The following is a 20,347-nucleotide window of genomic DNA, read 5'->3' as shown; positions in this document are numbered from 1 at the left end:
CTCCTCTTCTCTCCCTCACTCTCACTTATTCTCCCTTCCTTCCTCTCTCTCTAAAAATCAATGGAAAAAATATCCTTGGGTGAGGATTAAAAAAAAAAAAAGATTTCACTGCTGAAACCAAAGTTTGTGAAGAATCTTACTAAGAAATACCCTTTTTTATTCTTCCAAACAGTTACCAACCAGGGGAGAAAAATGAGGGAGGATCCTTCAATCCCAGAGCTGCCACTTAATGTCTTGCCTTGGAGGGGGAGTTATCTGACCTATCAGCACCTCCATGTTCCCATCTGTATAATGGGAATAATAATGAAAATCATAGTAATACTCCCTATCTCATGGAACTGCTGCGGTCATTCGGGGAGTTTACAATATATAATAAATTCAGATTATACCTTGGCCCATAGCACATTATCCAAGTCTTTATCACATCATCCAAGTGGTCATTATTATCACCAATAATAGCAAGTGCTTATATAAAAGCAACAGCCAAAATAATACTTGATACACACAGTCCTTCTTAAAACCACGGCCAAAACTATGGCCTGCTCTCACGACTGTCATTTGTCATTACTTGACAAGTTTCAAACAATTCAATAAGAAAAAAAAATGAGCCATAAATATTAGGAAAATAAATCACATGATCATTATTTGAGGGCTGATTATGGACTAAAACCAAAGAAATGAGGCGAAACAGAAACTCTATTAGATATAAGGCAAGAACTGAGTAAGCAGACAAGTTACAAATTAAATATCCCCAAAATCAATTTTCTTTCTATGAACCTGCAAAGTAAATTATTAAGGATAATAAAAATTCCATTCACAGGAGCAGCACAGCTATACAGTATCTAGGAATGGAATTTAATAGTAAATACCCCAAAGGCTGTATGATGAACCCCTGGAGTTTACCAACGGATAACAAGGGAAATTTAAATAAATGAAGAAATGGGCTGAATTCTGAGAAAGCAAGGCCCAGCCCCATGTAATATCAATTCTCCTTATGTTAATCTATCAAAGGACAGGAAATCAAAATGCCACTGGGCAATTTCAGACTTGGCAAAGGAATTCCACTTTAAAAGACCCCATGGCAACCATATCCAGTAATATTATCAGAATAAAGAGTAAAAAAAAAAATATGGCCCAGCCAGCGTGGCTCAGTGGTTGAGCATCGACCTATGAACGAGGTCATGATGGTTCCATTCCCAGTCAGGGCACATGCCCAGGTTGTGGGCTCGATCCCAAGTGGGGGCGTGCAGGAGGCATCCAATCCATGATTCTCTTTCACCACTGATGTTTCTTTCTTTCCCTCTCTCTCTCCCTTCCTCTCTGAAATCTATAAAAATAAATATGTATTTTTAATCCTCACCTGAGGATATGTTTCCATTGATTTTTATAGGGAGTGGAAGAGAGAGGGAAAGACAGAGAGAAACATTGATGTGAGAGAAACACGTCAATTGTTTGCCTCCTGCATTCACCCCAATCAGGGCCCGGGCCGGGGAGGAGCCTGCAAATGAGGTACATGCCCTTGATTGGAATCGAACCCGGGACTCTTTAGTCTGCAGGCTGACGCTCTAGCCACTAAGCCAAACTGGCTGGGGCAAAAATATGTATTTTTTAATAAAAATAAAAATAAAATGTTTAAGTACTTGGAGTTCATTCAAATTCCAGAAATTAGTCTTAAGAGATTGGGAATAAATGAGGCAGGGAATTCATTTAAAAATCGTGCCTTCCTTCTGCCCTTTAACCTCTCCCCCCCCCCCACATCTGCTTCCTGTGTGGTCCAAACAGCCAACCAGTATATGCCCCATTTGCACAGAACCCGTCGCCGACCCTGCGTGACGCTGGGGCTACATCCCCACCCCACTTCCCCCAGATCTAGTCATTGAACAGAGTTCTCCTCTTCCTCTGGAATGAGCCTGCAGGCAGACCTCAGGACTCCCAGCTCTTCAGCCACAGAAGTTCAGACTAGAAGGAGCCTGTGATATGCAAATAGACACTTTCATCTTCATGCAAAGGCAAGGCTTCCCTTAGTCCAGGGTTGGTAGTGAACCTGCTGCCACTTGCATGAGGCTGGGGCTTTGAGCGGGAGGTGTGAAGTGGTCCCTTCTTCTGACTCCAGCGTCTCAAACTCAAAGGCCAACATGGGCCCAATAAACAAGGTTTAGGTGTATGTGGGCCGCAAGAAAACAGAAGCTTCCGTTTTCACAGGAATGTAGGTTTATGTCGATAGAGACATGCTGAATACAAAGGGCCAAGATAAATGAGTCCAAGTTAACATAAGACAATAGAACATTTTAATAAAATTAATCTTTTTTCTCGGAGATGAACGTACCAGACACTGAGTAACTACACAGATGAATAAGCGTCACACAAATAAACCTATTTTTCTTGTTCTCCGAAAGCGAAATATTTCCTGTGGCGCACACCAAACAAGTCAGTCCAAGACAAATGATGTGGCCATCGGCTGGTCACTGTCTTTGATGTCAATGACTTGGTCAGGACATGGATGTCAGGCAGAGGTTTCTTGATGGAAAGGTAGAGGAGCGTGGAACATGCCCACTCATCCCACTTCAGCCCGCATAGCTGATTGTGTCTGCTAAGAGCAGGGAGCAGTAGTCCTTGCCAGGCTGCGTGAGCTTCTTACTGACTTAGTAGAAATCCAGTGGGCCATGCAAGAAGAGCAAGCATCTGTCAAGTCAGGATTCATTCAGAACCACACTGTGAGCATCCGGGGTACTCTTCTGGGAGCTAGGAAGCCAGCAGTGAACAGAACGGACATATTTCCTGCTCTCATGGAGCTTACATCTGGTGGGTAAAGATAGATAACCAAAAACAAGTTGATCTATCAGACGGGGTAAATAGCATGAAGAGAAATGAAAGAGGCTAAGGGGGATCTGGGTGTTGGGGGAAGGGGAGGGGTTGCTGTGTCATATAGCGTGACCGTTGTCCAGAAAGAAGAGAGAGGCCATCTGTCGAGGTATCTGGGGAAAGAGCTTTCGAAGTATAGGGAATAGCAAGACTAGGGTGGGCAGGGGTAGGGGTCAGGCAGAAAAAAAGAGAAGGATTAACGATTATTATCTTGCAGACCTTCAGGTAAAAAAGTAAATGTGGAAATAGCAGATCTGGAGTTTATTTGTTGAGGGAACCAGCGGGCTCAATGGTTACTCAGTTAGACAGGCCCTGCATCGGATTCTGTTTGATGCCAAGTGCTCTGCATCCCTGGCATCTTGGTAACCTGCATGAGACATCGTGAGATCATTAAGAGGTGGGCCCACTCACGTGGCCTATATCTCTAGCCTTTCCAGAAGCCAGGGTGGACCAGATACATGACACGCTTCCTTTTCCTCTTGGATCGTTGGGTGAGTTTCTGCTATACTTTTCTTAAAATCGATTCTTCCTCTGCCCTTTTACTGGATGTGAAGAAAACCCAGGTTTTGATCTACACCAGGGGTCCTCAAACTTTTTAAACAGGGGGCCAGTTCACTGTCCCTCAGACCATTGAGGGCCGGACTGTAGTTTAAAAAACACTATGAACAAATTCCTATGCACACTGCACATATCGTATTTTGAAGTAAAAAAACAAAACGGGAACAAATACAATATTTGTATTTGCATGTGGCCCGCGGGCCGTAGTTTGAGGATCCCTGCCTGAAGGTGTCGGATGCTAACCTCAAAAGAAAAATAGAGTCCGCCAGCAAGGCTCAATCAGTGGTTGAGCATCTACCTATGGACCAATATTATATAGGATTATGTATAACTGGATATTGTCAAAATTAAGTCACGAAATTTTTATTAAAACGTTTCTTACATACGATTATATTGGCTGGGCCGCAAACATATTCATCGTGGGCCACATGTGGCCCGTGGGCCGTGAGTTTGACATGCTTGTTCTAACTCCTATGTTGCAATGTTGAGGGCCTCCTGGGTTAGACCTAACCAAAGGTCAGGAGGAGGAGAGACCCAGTCTCGAGGGGTGGGGGCAATTACCCTCCGGGATTGGGGGAGGAGGGGTGTATAATTGTGATTCTTGGGACTTACTTCTCACTCTCTTCTGTAATGACTGCTCACACCAGCGCTTTGTAAGGATTCTGAGAATGGAATCAAGGGATGATACCAAAGGAACAGATTTCTTGTTGCTATGTCTTTACTAGACCTTAAGGCAGGGGTCCTCAAACTTTTTAAACAGGGGGCCAGTTCACTGTCCCTCAGACCGTTGGAGGGCCGGACTATAGTTTAAAAAAAAAACTATGAACAAATTCCTATGCACACTGCACTTATCGTATTTTGAAGTAAAAAAACAAAACGGGAACAAATACAATATTTGTATTTGCATGTGGCCCACGGGCCGTAGTTTGAGGACCCCTGCCTGAAGGTGTCGGATGCTAACCTCAAGAGAAAAATAGAGTCCGCCAGCAAGACTCAATCAGTGGTTGAGCATCTACCTATGGACCAATGATGAGAGACAATCATCGACCATCTTCAACCCGCACACCCCCTACTGGGGATCGAGCCCGCAACCCGGGCACGTGCCCTTGACCGGGCATCGAACCGTGGCCTCCTGGTTCACAGGTCGCCGCTCAACCACTGAGCACGCGGACGGGGCCGGGACAGAGCATTTATTTCTGCAAGACACTATTCCCTGAGGATCTGAAAAAGTCACCTGCACTTAGCAATGACACCAAGTCTTTCTCTGGCATTTTTATATCCTCCTCTTAGTCCCTTTCCCAGCCCATGGGCTAATGGATTTCCACTCCCCACATCACCCCTAATCGATATGTGTATACACACAGACACATACACACACGGAGCAGTGTCTGCATCTTGTAGCTTTCCACACGCCCCCAACGTCTGCCTGAGGCTGGGTATAAATAAATCGACAGCCTGGTTTCCCACTCGGGCCATGAGAGAACGCCGCTTTCGAATACTAATCAGAAGCACCAGCGAAGTGAGGACAGGCCGTGTCAGGGAGCAGTAGAAACCCCGTGCTTACTGGGGCCAGAAAACCAATTAGCCAGAAGCAACTCGGTTGGCCTTCGGGGCGTGTGCAACCAGCTGTATCCTAGCTCAGCGTCTCCTTCTCCGATACGACTGGGGGACCAGAGACAGGGGCTACTTAGGCTGCAGGACTGTAATGGAGAAAGGAGCATATTAGCCAAAGAAATGAAACCGATCGATAGCTCAGCCGGCCTGGCTCAGTGGTTGAGCGTCGACCTACGAACCAGGAGGTCACGGTTTGATTCCCGGTCAGGGCACGTGCCCCGGTTGCAGGCTCGATCCCAATCCAGCAGGGGGCGTGCGGGAGGCAGCTGATCCATGATTCTCTCATCATGCATGTTTCTATTTCTCTACCTACCTCTCTGAAATCAATAAAAATATGTGTTTTTTAAAAAGGAAAGGAAATGAAACTGATAAATGAGAGGGGTGAGGGTGTGAGAAGCACTCGTTGGTGTGAAAGGAACCAAGTGATTGTCCAAAGAAGTAAAGGTCAGAGAACCAATGTAGCGGAGGTAGGAGAGAGAACTGGGGGGGCAGATTTAAACAAGCAAAGGCAAACAGAATGTCATAAGGAAGGGAGGGGAGAAACCAAAAGCCTAGGACATAAAAACTATTCTTAGTTGCCCGAATGGCATGGCTCAGGGGTTGAGCGTCAACCTATGAACCAGGAGGTCTCCGTTTCATTCCCCATCAGGGCACACGCCCGGGTTGTGGGCTCCATCCCCAGTAGGGGGCGTGCAGGAGGCAGCTGATCCACAATTCTCTCTTAATCTCATCATTGATGTTTCTGTCTCTCCCTCTCCCTTCCTCTCTGAAATCAATAAAAATATATTTTAAAAAAAAAGATGTTACACTCCCACCAAGCAAAACCAGATTGAGAAGAGATTCCAGAGCATCTCTGACATCAATAAAAATATATTTTAAAAAAGGAAGAAAAAAAAAAGATGTTACACTCCCACCGAGCAAAACCAGATTGAGAAGAGATTCCATAGCGGCAACCTGTGGGTGCCTGCGGCCATAGGGAGCCCCTATCTGATTTGATGGTTACGGACATCTTCAGTCCAGGGAAGGATGTGTCCGATCTCTGTTTCCCCGTGGCTGGCAGGCTGTCTGGCTGGCCGGCCAGGGCATCAGGGCAGCCTCCCCCGGAAGGGCACTGGGAGGTCAATGACCACAGCCCTCCTCCAAAAGAACGTCAGCGACCCCTAGAGGACGGGCTTGAAATAACAAGAGGTGCTGACAAGCCTTCGTGGCCCCTGCCGTCTGCTATCTCTTAGGAATACAAGTTGAGTCCTAATGTAAAAGTTTTTTAAAAACCCACTGCGATGCACTCTATACAGCTTTGCTCAGGGTCCGGGACTCATGAATATCATCTCTATTTTTAAAAATATATATTTTATTGAACGTCTGCTATCTCTTAGGAATACAAGTTGAGTCCTAATGTAAAAGTTTTTTAAAAACCCACTGTGATGCGCTGTTACAGCTTTGCTCAGGGTCCAGGACTCATGAATATCATCTCTATTTCTTTTTTTAAAACAATTTTTTAAATATATTTTATTGATTTTTTACAGAGAAGAAGGGAGAGGGGTAGAGAGTCAGAAACATCGATGAGAGAGATCGACCTGCCTCCTGCTGCCTCCTGCAGGCCCCCCAGTGGGGACGTGCCCGCAACCAAGGCACATGCCCTTGACCGGAATCAAACCTGGGACCCCTGAGTCCGCAGGCTGACGCTCTATCCACTGAGCCAAACCGGTTCGGCTCTATTTCTTCTTTATTGAATTCAGAGAGGAAGGGAGAGGGAGAGACAGAAACATCAATGATGAGATTAAGAGAGAATTGTGGATCAGCTGCCTCCTGCACGCCCCACACTGGGGATAGAGCCTGCAATCTGGGCATGTGACCTGACCGGGAATTGAACCGTGACCTCCTGGTCCATAGGTCAACGCTCAACCACTGAGCCACACCGGCCGTAACTATTTCTTTACAAGATGGATGCATTGCATACAAGTCCATGGACCAAGAGCCATAGACCACTACTGGATCCAGCTGACAGAATGTTTCCATGTGTTTGTTTTTGGGGCCTGTGCAGTATTTTTCTAAATGAAATGACTTACCCATGTCATAAAAGTTAGAACTGTTGGCATTCTAAATAAGTACCATATGAATATTTTTAAATATTTGTTACTGACTTCAGAGAGGAAGAGAGAGATACAAACATCAATGATGAGAGAGAATCATGGATCGGCTGCCTCCTGCACGCCCCCTACTGGGGATGGAGCCCGCAACCCGGGCATGTGTCCTGACTGGGGAATCGAACCTTGACCTCCTGGTTCATAGGTTGACGCTCAACCACTGAGCCACACTGGCTGGGCTCTGGCCTCCTCCATGTGTAAGACTATCTCAGGCAAAGACACTGTTCTCAGCATCGCGTGTACGGCTGAATTGGAGACCACCAGGACCCACAAAGGTGCTTCTGTAATTTATCAACGGTGACCCCAAAGAATCCTGGGCCCCACCACCGAACCCACCAAAATCGGAACCCCGAGGTTGAGGTCTGTCGGATGAGATGCATTTTTTTAGCACGATGATTTCACGCCCCTTAAAATCTGAGACCGACTTAATGGCGTTGTGTGTTGGAGGGATACAGGATATACAGGAGACGAAATCCTGCAAACACTCGAGTGAGTAATATTCGAACCTCCTTCGCAGCAGCAAGCCAATTTGGAGATCTGAACCCAGAAGTGGTAGGGGATTTACAAACTGCAAGGTTGTTTGTTTGTTTGTTTCTCCCTCTCAAGAATCACTGCTCTGCCAATGAACTGTGAAGCCAATAAAATCCCCGACTTAGACTTTCCGGGACTTGGCCTTGGCGGAGAGCAGCGGGGTGAGACTAGCCGTAGGCTACAGAAAATCATCCGAGACCCACACGTATATTCAGAATCCGTAGGTCTGAGCGACCAGGGTGCTCGGGCAGCAAGAATCTAGGCCAGTGATGGCGAACCTTTTGAGCTCGGAGTGTCAGCATTTTGAAAAACCCTAACTTAACGCTGGTGCCGTGTTACCTAGAGAAATTTTTTGATCTTTGCAACCATAGTAAAACAAAGACTTATATTTTTGATATTTATTTTATGTATTTAAATGCCACTTAACAAAGAAAAATCAACCAAAAAAATGAGTGTCACAGGTTCGCCATCACTGATCTAGGCAGTGTGCTGATGCCATACCGCCGGCCAATTTGTGATTCGACTTTAGTTATTGGAGCGCTGGAGCGCGACAAATCTAAACCGTGCCGGTATCTCACCTTAGAGTTTTTAAATTCAGGTGTTGTTTTTTCTGGGCCTTTTTAATTTTTAAAAAATATATCTTTATTGATTTCAGAGAGGAAGGGAGAGGAAGAGAGAGAGAGAGAGCATCATTGATGAGAAAGAATCATGGATCGGCTGCCTCCTGCACGCCCCACACTGGGGATGGAGCCCGCAACCCGGGCATGTGTCCTGACCGGGAATCGAACCGTGACCTCCTGGTTCCTAGGTCGATGCTCAACCGCTGAGCAACGCCGGCCGGGCATAAACCCATTTTTTTAAAAGTATGAATTCGTTTGCCTCTTGTATGTAAATATACGCAAATAACTGTGACTGGCTGTCACATCGGAAGCAGGGAGCAGTCTGTGGGATCGGAGGCGGAGTCAGGGAGTTGTAGAGCGTGCGGTTGGTGTCGGATGATTGGTCCAAATGGGGAGAAGCCGCACACCTGGTGTCAGAAAGGGACCTATCCCATGTGTTTCCTTTCAGAAAGGCGAGGAAGGTTTTTTTGAAAATAAGACACCACAAGCCCTAACCGGTTTGGCTCAGTGGATAGAGCGTCGGCCTGCGGACTCAAGGGTCCCGGGTTCGATTCCGGTCAAGGGCATGTACCTTGGTTGCGGGCACATCCCCAGTGGGGAGTGTGCAGGAGGCAGCTGATCGATGTTTCTCTCTCATCGATGTTTCTAACTCTCTATCTCTCTCCCTTCCTCTCTGTAAAAAATCAATAAAAATATATTTAAAAAGAAAATAAGACACCACAAGAACAGATCATAAAGGCAAAGACTGATCAACCGGCCTCGGTCCAATTAGGAACCTTGGTTTATCAGTCACAATACATCCCAGGGAGAGTGAGTGAAAAGTCCAGCCACATTCTGATTTCAGATAGAAGAACGTATTGGCGCTACTTACAACGACCAAAGGAGTAGAATAAAAATAGAAAGAGCACCGGTGGTTCCATTTGAAATTCATACTTTTTAAAAACCCAGAAAAAATGAGCCAAGAATGTGAACACGTCTCAGGAAAAACACAAACAAACAAACAGAAAAGCCACAAACACACACAGCAATAACCCCTAACCCTGTGAAATGCGCTTGACCTCAATTAGCAATTAGCAACATTGTAATGAAAATCACGTTGAGATAGATTTCACCTTGTAAGAAGTCAGAGATCCTAAGTATTGTCGAAGAAACGAAGCGTGACATTTCTCCCAATGCTGGAGTGGGGGAAGCTAGGATAACTATTTTGGAAAACAGTGTGGGGTTTATTCAGCAAAACCGAACATATTCATACCCTAGAACTCCACAACCTGAGTATATATGCCTCCATATATACTCTTCAGAGACATTTTTGCGAATATATACCCGGAGACAGGCATGAACAAGAATAGTTAAAGCAAGCCCCCTAGCCGGTTTGGCTCAGTGGATAGAGCATCGGCCTGCGGACTGAAGGGCCCCGGGTTCGAGTCTGGTCAAGGGCAGGTGCCCCGGTGGCAGGCTCCCGGCCCTGCTCGGGGCCTATGCACGAGGCAACCAATCGATGTGTCTCTTTCACATCCCTGTTTTCTGTCTTTCCCTCTCTCTTCCACTCTCTCTAAAAATCAATGGAAAAATATCCCCAGGGGAGGATTAAAAAATAAAAAAAAGAATAATATTGAAAGCAATATCGTCCATAAGTGTAAAACCATAAAAACCCCAAAACAACCCAAGTAGGCACTGAGGATATAAGGCAGTGATGGCGAACCTTTCGAGCTCGGCGTGTCAGCATTTTGAAAAACCCCAACTTAACTCTGGTGCCGTGTCACATATAGAAATGTTTTGATATTTGCAACCATAGTAAAACAAAGACTTATATTTTTGATATTTATTTTATATATTTAAATGCCACTTAACAAAGAAAAATCAACCAAAACAATGAGTTCGCCTGTCACCTCTGACCCGCGTGTCGTAGGTTCGCCCTCACTGATATAAGGGATGGATACACTGCGGCCTGACATACCTGATGGCAGCGGGGGGTCTCAGCAGTTCTCTCGGCTTCTCCTCGCGGTTGCCAAGGGGCTGCCACAGCTCCAGCCATCACATCTGTTCTCCGGTCCAGGCCGGCCCCCGAATCCGGGTAACTGGCCCTTTACATCCCGGACACGCCTGGGGTCTCTCAGTTACATTCCCAGGGGCCTGGCTGACGTCCTGCAGACGCTCCCCGCTTCCCAGCCCAACGCCGTCCAGTGGAACATTTCCTGTCCATGTCTCCCCCCCACACATTCCACGTCTCTTCCATCTTAATCCGTCCTCCTCACCCTCCGTGGCCGTAACCCTTGCAGTGTGAGGTGCCCCAGCAAAACTAGCACGAATTTCCCTCGAGCTGGTGTGGCTCAATGGCTAGAGCGTCGGCCTGCGGACTGGAGGGTCCCGGGTTCGATGCCGCAGGTACCGTGGTTGCAGGCTCCATCCCCGGCCCGGGCCCTGCTCCGGGCACATGCAGGGCATCGATATTTCTCTCTGTCTTTCCCTCTCCCTTCCGCTCTCTTTAAATATCAATGGAAAAATATCCTCGGGTGAAGATTAAAACACAAAGCAAAACACAAAACAGCACCAACTTCTTTCTCCTCCTTCTTCACAATCTCACGGAGGGAAGGCCCGTTCTCCCCGGAGGTCCCGGCCACCTCGGCACACCGGGCGCTTTCGCCTTTTCATTTCCAGGCAGCACGCCCGCCCGGCGTCTCTCAGGCGTATCCGAATCGCCGGCGCCCCCGTTCTCGCACTTTGGGGCCCTTATGAAGGGAAGTAAGGGCTCCCAGGACCAAAACCACCGCGATACGATACCGGGAGTCTGTAGACGACCTGGCATCTAAGATGGCGGCAGAGCGTCTAACGCCTCGGCCCCGGCGGCGGCGTGAGCAGCGTGGAGACGCCCGAGAAATACACAGTCACGTCCCAGCTCCCGCGAGATTTCACCCCCGGGCGAGGCAGGTGATTCAACTCATGAACCCTCCACGATCAGGGGTCCTCAAACTACGGCCCGCGGGCCACGTGCAAATACAAATATTGTATTTGTTACCGTTTTGTTTTTTTACTTCAAAATAAGATATGTGCAGTGTGCATAGGAATTTGTTCATAGTTTTTTAAAAAACTATAGTCCGGCCCTCCAACGGTCTGAGGGACAGTGAACTGGCCCCCCTGTTTAAAAAGTTTGAGGACCCCTGCTTCACGTCATGCCGGGCGTCCCACAAAAATGTATACACGCTTTGAATGACTCTAAAGTCGGTGTTTATGTTTATTTATTCATTTTTTAAAAATATTTTTTTATTGATTTCAGAGAGGAAGGGAGAGGGAGAGAGAGAGAGAAACACCAATGATGAGAGAGAATCACGGACCGGCTGCCTCCTGCACATGCCCTCCTGGGGATGGAGCCCACAACCCGGGGATGTGCCCTGACCGGGAATCGAACCGTGACCTCCTGGTTCCTAGGTCGATGCTCAACCACCGAGCCACACCAGCCAGGGCTAAAGTTGGTGTTTATTCACTTGCAGTTCGTTTTCAAAGTTCGGAAGGAATCTACGGAAATGAATATATTTGTTGTGTCGACACCTTTATTTCAAACGGATGACCGTTCCGGGGTCCAGGCACTGCTGATAACTCGAAGCAGTGGCATCGCGAACCTCAAGAATAATTTCGTTAGGTATCTGAGTGCCCTCCATTCATGGATTGTTCTGGTTCGTGTGTGTGTGTGTGTGTGTGTGTGTGTGTGTGTGTTTGTGTTTTCAAAAATATGTTTTTATTGTTTTTTTAGAGAAAGAGGAAGGGCAAGGGATAGAGATAGAAACATCGATGAGAGAGAAATATCATGGATCGGCTGCCTCCTGCTCCCCCTACAGGGATCGAGCCCACAACCCCGGCATGTGCCCTGACCGGGAATCGAACTGGTGGCTTTTTAAATTGTTTTTTGTTAATCCTCACTCGAGGATATTTTTCCATTGATTTTTAGAGAGAGTGGAAGGAAGGGGGAGAGACACAGAGAAAGAAACATCGATGTGAGAGACACGTCGACTGGTTGCCTCCTGTACGCGCCCGACCAAAGCTGAGATCGAGCCTACCACCTCGGTAGGTGCCCTTGACCGGAATCGAACCCGGGACCCTTCAGTCCGCAGGCTGATGCTCTAACCACTGAGCACGCCGGCCCAGCCAGGCTGGTTCTCTTGGTCCGTGCTTGGCCCGCAGTCTCACCAACAGCCAGGACCGACCAGGACAGCATAACGGTGTCAATGATCCAGTTTCCTAAGGCCCCAGGCACACACACATCCAAGCAAGCCCCGGTCATGTTCCCTCCACACCAGCGGTTCTCAACCTGTGGGTCGCGACCCCTTTGGCGGTCGAATGACCCTTTCACAGGGGTCGCCTAAATACATCCTGCATATCCGATATTTACATGACGATTCATAACAGTAGCAACATGACAGTTATGAAGTAGCAACGAAAATAATGTTATGGTTGGGGGTCCCCACAACATGAGGAACTGTATTAAAGGGTCGCGGCATTAGGAAGGTTGAGAACCACTGCTCCACACGGAGGTAGCCGGACAGACATACAGATACCCTCTCTCCCCTGGGACCCTCATCCTGACCACATTGAAGAGGAATCCATAGGAGGGGAACCTTTCGGTCTCTCCAAAGCACCAAACTGAAAAGTTAAAAGACGCCGGATGTCATTGGCAGATGACAATAATGTGTCTGCAATGGCCAACAAGCTCTGCTTTGATTGCTACGCCCTCTCTTCCTGCCTTTATTAACGCCGACTAATGAGAGTCACAACAGAGCGTGATGGCCAGACGCCCCGTGCTAATGGCTCTTCTTTATCTGCTTTGTTCTCTCTCTCTTCCCTTTTTTCCCCTTTTAGCAATGAATTGATTAGGGCCTGACAGGAGGAAAATTCGGCATCTGTCAACTCCCTATAAATACAGACGAGGGTGTTCTTTGTGTGTGTGTGTGTTTTTCTTCCCCTGTTTCTCTGGCATTTGTTGCAATGCCCGGTGGACGGATTCAGAAAGGAGCTGAGAAGTCAGGACGATAAAAACGAGGGAACACAAACATAAAAAATTAACCCTTTGTCCCCCGGGCTGCAGCCTCATCTCCGTTTTTTACTGGAGGCGGATTGTGGATGGATGATGCGTGACTCCGCGGGAGCTGCGTGGTGGGGATGCTACGGTGAAGTGGGCACAAGCGAGGTGATGAAGCACGCTTTTGGGGCGGCGGTGGGGGGGCTCACACGTCATGTCCTGCTTGTACAGACAGACACACCGACGTGCGAGACTCACGCCGGCTCTGAAATCACCTGCTGTCTCACAGGGTAAAGCCATTGCTCTCCTCTCTGCTACCTTCTCAAGCTCCAATCGGTCTCTGTCTTATTCAACAACTTTAAGTTCAGCAAATACGTGGTTGAGCGCCGACCTATGAACCTGGAGGTCACGGTTCGATTCCCGGTCAAGGGCACATCCCCGGGTTGCAGGATCAATTCTCAGTAGGGGGCGTGCAGAAGGCAGCCGATCCATGATTCTCTCTCATCAATTTTGTTTCTATCTCTCTCTCCCTCTCCCTTCCTCTCTCTGAAATCAATAAAAACATTAAAATTTTTTTATTGATTTTTTTGGGGGGGGAGAGAGAAAGAGAGAAACATCAAACGATTTGTTGTTCCAGTTATGTATGCATTCATTGGTTGATTCTTGTATGTGCCCTGATTGAACTGGTAACCTTAGGGCAGTGGTTCTCAACCTTCCTCATGCCGCGATCCTTTAATACAGTTCCTCATGTTGTGGGGACCCCCAATTTCATTGTGACAAATTGAGCATAATGAAAGCATAGCGATTAATCACAAAAACAATATGTAATTATATACGTGTTTTCGGATGGTCTTAGGCGACCCCTGTGAAAGGGTCGTTCGACCCCCAAAGGGGTCGCGACCCACAGGTTGGCAACCCACAGGTTGAGAACCGCTGCTCTAGAGGGAGCCAACCCTTGATTCTGTTGTTTCATGAACTGTGAGAGAAAACATTTCTGTGGTCTTAAGTCACGCAGCCCGTGGTCATTTACAGCCCACTTAGCTCACACAGAAATCTTGCGTGGTAAGTGGCAGAGCAGGGAATTGAACCTGGGTCCGTTGATGAGTCATCCCACTCTCTCCCACTTGACTTCCCCCAAGTTATACAGCCGGGAGGCCGCCCTGGCTCGGCACGTGGTAACAGCACAGAACGCTGTCAGAAGCAGAGCCCCAGGACCAACTGCAATCGGCAAGCCGGGCTGTTACCTTTGGCCACAGGATCGCGTCCACTCGTGCCCAGTGCGCCCAGGGGGACCTCACGCCAAGCGGGCTCGCAGGTGACTCCAAATGGAAAGAGTTGGAAATGCCAGGGAAGAAGAAAGAAAAAAAAAAGAAAAGAAAGACACACGCAGAGAAACTTGGTAGCAGCAGCAACGAGATCAAAAAATAATAAAGAGACGTGTCGCTGGAGGAGAAGAACAGCGGCTGCCTTTGAAGAGAAAGATTCCGAGCGCAGAGCAAACTTGAAAAGGAGTCGCCCAAAGAGCTGTGGGGGCAGCAAGTCGGATTTAGACCTGGTCATGCCAGACTGCGGGGGAGGGGGGGAGGGGGGCGGAAAAAAAGAGCCTGTATCCCTCCGAAGGTCACTTTCAGAGGTGGGAAATACTTCTACCAGGCTCTCATGAGAAGACAGATTATTTCCGAGCACTTCCAGCCGGAAGGGGGAAATGAATACAGGAGAGCAAGGCAGGAGACGAGGAGGAAAAGGCTAAAAGACAGGGAGGCATGTCGAGGATGGACTGATATCTGGGGACACATTCAAGCACCAAATATGTACAGCTGGCCCAAGCTGGCCTGGTTCGGTGGATAGGGCGTCGGCCTGGGAACCGAAGGGTCCTGGGTTCGATTCCCAGTCAAGGGCACGTGTCCGGGTTGCGGGCTCCATCTCCAGTAGGGGGCGTGCAGGAGGCAGCCGGTCCATGATTCCCAACCGGGCAAGTACCCTGACTGGGAATCGAACCTGTGACCTCCTGGTTCATAGGTCGATGCTCAACCACTGAGCCACACAGGCCGGACCAATACGAACTTTTTAACACATCCTGCAAAATTAAAACCAGGCCTCAATCAGGGACTAGCAAATCTTAACTTCAACAGCAATTTGTATATTCCGACTGATGTTAGGCAGGGCCAGGGGCATGGAATGTTTGAAAAGGCAACATGACGTGAAATAGAAAGTCCGCCGGCGTCCAAGCCCCCGTTTGCGCCATCAGCTCCAAACCGCTTTTCCCCAGCGTAGAAGTGAATGCTCTGTGTCCGCGCTGTGTCAAAGGATGCTTCGTAGCTGCTACGCACACGTGTGCCACAAACCCGCAGGAAAAACAACAACACGAGATTTAATATGAAAGAGACGTAAGAAATCAAAAGGCAAATCATGCTGATTTCAGAGAAAAAGGGAAAATCGGAGGTCCTTTTTTTGGCTCTTTCAGTGGGTTGCCAACAAGACACAAATCCTACCGCGTCCCGTTGGTCACGACGCGGACTTTCCTTTGCAAGGAGAGGCTCTCGGCTCTGAGCTTAAAGCACGTCAGCTTGATTTTTTGTTTTTTAATATATTTTATTGATGTTTTTACAGAGAGGAAGGGAGAGGGATAGAGAGTTAGAAACATCGATCAGCTGCCTCCTGCACACTCCCCACTGGGGTTGTGCCCGCAACCAAGGCACGTGCCCGCAACCAAGGCACATGCCCGTGACCGGAATCGAACCTGGGACCCTTGAGTCCGCAGGCTGACGCTCTATCCACTGAGCCAAACCGGTTAGGGCGGCAGCTTGCTTTCTTGCAAGCGATGCTGTTCGCTGTCTTCGGCCTCCAAATCTGTTCTCCGACATAAACGTATTATCCATTTGTTCCCAGTTTTGACTGACTGGTATACAAGGTGGGAAAGAGCCACCATTGCAATTTATTATGGGGCTGAAACCAGCTCTCCAACATCCCCTGAGGGGTCCCGGATTGCGAGAGGGCACAGGCCAGGCCGAGGGACACCACTGGTGCACGATCGGGGCCAGGGAGGAACATGGGAGGTTGGCCAGCCGGGGAGGGACTGCGGGAGGGCTCCAGGGCATGTCCGGCTTGTCTCCCTCAGTCCTGATGGGCTGGACCCCAGCAGCAAGCTAACCTACCGGTCGGAGCATCTGCCCCCTGGTGGTCAGTGCATGTCATAGCGACTGGTCGACTGTCTGCCCCCAGGTGGTCAGTGCACGTCATAGCAAGCAGTTGAGCAGCCTAAGCATATCATTAGCATGTTATGCTTTGATTGGTTGAACGGATGACCAGACACTTAGCATATTAGGCTTTTATTATATAGGATATGACGAGTGGGTCTCCATAAGTCATCTCACAATCGTATTCCTGGGAGAGAGGCTGTTGTGTCTTACATCGGCCCCTCGTTTATGAGACGGTCAGGGCAGTATTCCCAAAGAGCAGGGGGCATGCCCATAGAAATAAACACCGCAAAAGACGGGTCCATAGCTCGGGCAAAGTTCGCTAAGGATACGACCTGTGCCCCAGAGGGAATATACGTCACCCCTCTCGTGGATGGGAATGGTGACATATACTCACGCTGCTCTCCAGTTCTCGTGAGCGAGTCACTATGGCACCTGTGTCGTTGCTAACTCTTGTTTTTGTACTTGGTTCAAACAGGCAAAGTAGAAGAGGCTGTACTTTCCATTAAGGCTACTGAGGCCTACGGGGTTGACCCCAAGCCTCTGGGATTTGTATTCTTGTCAATCGGGGTTCCTGCATCCAAACATCTTATAGAAAATACTAGAGGCCCGATGCATGAAGATTCGTGCAAGAATGGGCCTGCCTTCCCCTGGCTGCTGGGACCACCCTGGCTCCTGCTGGAGCCGCCTTTCTGCCTTCCCACGCTGCTCAGAGGCCCAGAGTGGCTGGGGTGGTGCGGAATGCCTGCGTCATCGCCATGGCAATGATGCAAACGCTCCGCCCTGCCCCTGGCTGCTCGGTGCCTGCGTATGCAAATTAACCCACCATCTTTGTTGGGTTAATTTGCATACTCACTCCTGATTGGCTGGCGGGGGTCGCGAAGGTATGGTCAATTTGCATTTTTCTCTTTTATTAGTGTAAATATATTTTTTAAAGATTTTATTGATTTCAGAGAGAGGAAGGGAGAGAGGGAGAGAGAAAGAGAAGCATTGATGCAAGAGAGAATCATGGATCTGCTGCCTCCTGCACGCCTCCTACTGGGGATGAAGCTCATAACCTGGGCATGTGCCCCAACTGGGAATCAAACCATGACCTCCCAGTTCATGGGTCAATGATCAACCACACCACTGGGCTTACAGGAACTATTCACTGTTGGCTGGTCACACTGGTAATAACATTGGTCTGTTGCGGTCCATCCAGAGTTTTAAATGCCCAGCCAGTGTGGCTCAGTGGACGATGGCTGTGCCAGTATGTAAGTAAAAGCCCTAAATATTTCTTCATACACCTTGTACTTGAGCGATCTCTTTTTTCTCTCAACCAAACGCACGCAGCGCTCGCCAATTATTGGCATTAAGTTCCTCTTTTGATATTTTGCCCGGGATTACATTTTGCTAAGATCTTTTTTAGACACAAATTGGCCATGTAACATAATCACTGCTTGTCCCGGCTGCGCGGCACCTGAAAATTCCATCAACAGGAGCCCACGTGGCGTAATTAAGGAGCACGGATTCAGTGCCCGGATTCTAATTAGAACACGGCTTAAAAATCTAATCCCACCACAGACCGGTTATGTAGCATTTGGAATGCCCCTTACATTTTTTCCCATGTTGCTTTTTTTTTAAAATTAATATATGTTTGTTGATTTCAGAGAGGAAGAGAGAGAGAAACATCAATGATGAGAGAGAATCATTCATGGGCTGCCTCCTGCACGCCCCCTCCTGGGAATCGAGCCCGCAACCCAGGCATGTGCCCTGACCGGGAATCGAACCCGTGACCTCCTGGTTCATAGGCCGATGCTCGACCACGGAGCCACCCCGGCCTGGGCCTACCTTGCTTTTCACATCAGTAGGCTGGGTATAACAGTAACTTTGGGAGATGACAGTGAAGATGCGGAGTAAGTCGTGTTTTGTGTCAGACACTATACTAAATGCTTTATATAGACATATGCTCAGGAAGGTACACTCACCATCCTCATCCCTTTTCTGAGGACTACACTAAAGTTTAAAAATAATAAATAACTTAACCGAAACATCGTCGATAAATGACGGAACTAGCTTACAGAAATGCTAACGGCTGCCCGGCTGGCGTGGCTCAGTGGTTGAGCATTGACCTATGAACCAGGAGGTCACGGTTCGATTCCCGGTCAGGGCACAGGCCCAGGTTGTGGGCTTGATCCCCAGTAGGGGGCGTGCAGGAGGCAGCCGATCCATGTTTCTCTCCCATCATTGATGTTTCTCTCTCTCCTTCTCTCTTCCTCTCTAAAATCAATAAAAATCTATTTTAAAAAAGAAAGAATGAATGAAGAACGAATTTGATCCAATAGATGGACTTTGCTACGTGTTTTGAGTTTTCGATATAATAGCCCCCGTCCCAAACTTCAGCTTAAAACAAAGGAGAGCCACCTAATCAACAGGTTATCTAATTAATAACACGATTACAAATTTAATATGAAAATATCCAATGCCGCCTCCTAACCACAGGGTTCAAAGTCTTCTGAAAAGAGTCTCTTCTCATTTACATTCGGGGAGCGCGGACATAAGAGAGGGAATTGCTGCTTCGTTTTAAAAATAGAAACCTGGGAGGCTGCTCCATTGGAGTGCAGGAATGGCAGAGAATGTTAACACACCGACTGGAGCCCGGCCGGCATAGCTCAGGGGTTGAGCGTTGACCAACTTATGGACCAGGAGGTCACCGGTTCGATTCCCGGTCAGGGCTCGTGCCCGGGTTGTGGGCTCGATCCCCAGTAAGGGGTATGCAGGAGGCAGCTGGTCGATGTTTCTCTCTCATCGATGTTTCTAACTCTCTATCCCTCTCCCTTCCTCTCTGTAAAAAATCAATAAAATATATATATTAAAAAAAAATCCGTACATGCGTATGAAGGAAGCATATAAATGTAACTACACCTCGCGGGGGCCGTTACGTGTCCTCCAGCTTTTGGATGCACGGCGACGCTAACCAAAGAAGGGAAAGACGACCTTAGAATAATAAACACAGGACCCGGCCGGGACCCCGCTTCTCCACGTATGAAAGTCGAAAGTCGTTTCCAATATGTGCAGCAAGGAAATCCCCGCATGGCATGAGCGCTGCTAGACCTCACTCCATCCCTCCAGCAAACATCACCCGGACACCCACCCTGGGCTGGCTTCCTTCCCGGATGGGGTGCCCTCCCTTCTCCCCCCGCAAATGTGAAATTACTCAGCATGCTCCCCGTCTGCAGTGCTGCTCAGTTACTCGAGGTTTGGAAGGACAGAAAGACACAGCGAAGGGGAAAGCCAACCCGCACGGAGGCGTTGGATACCGAGAAGGCGTCTCTGAAAAGCGAAACCGGGTCTTGAACCAGGAGGGCTCCCTTGAGCCAGTCCCTTCTCCACGTGCAGAAAAACGTCCCAGGGCCAACCCTGAGCCTTGCCCTCCGGCAAAAGCCTCTTTCTGTCATTCCCAGCAGCCGCCCTGCAGGGTGGGTGGGAGGCGGAGAGTCCGTGAGGGCCTGAAGCTAAGAGTCATTTCGTTCTCAAACAACAACGGCAAAGGAAGGTGAGTTTCCAGCTGCCTTAGGGTGAATGGCACTCACACGTATGGGGCTGGAAGCCGGAGCCCGAGTGGGGGCGCGGAGAAATAGAGTCGGTGAAAGTCTCCAATCCCACGAGTCTGCGACGGATACGGGGAGTTTTCTTTTCTTTATTTATTTTTAAAAACAGCCCTAACCGGTTTGGCTCAGTGGATAGAGCATCAGCCTGCGGACTCAAGGGTCCCAGGTTCGATTCCGGTCAAGGGTATGTACCTTGGTTGTGGGCACATCCCCAGTG

General features: G+C 48.5%; 1 protein-coding gene across 1 annotated transcript in view; it reads right to left on the bottom strand.

Moving 5' to 3' along the window:
• The window catches only part of LOC106727333 (cytosolic carboxypeptidase 4-like), a 128,355-nt gene that overhangs the window by 61,750 nt on the left and 46,258 nt on the right, over nucleotides 1–20,347 (bottom strand). The gene's annotated exons all lie outside the window — the stretch shown is intronic.

This window comes from Myotis brandtii, unplaced genomic scaffold (genome assembly GCF_000412655.1).
Source record: "Myotis brandtii unplaced genomic scaffold, ASM41265v1 scaffold409, whole genome shotgun sequence".
NCBI lineage: Eukaryota > Metazoa > Chordata > Mammalia > Chiroptera > Vespertilionidae > Myotis > Myotis brandtii.
This window is presented reverse-complemented; position numbering and strand designations above follow the sequence as displayed.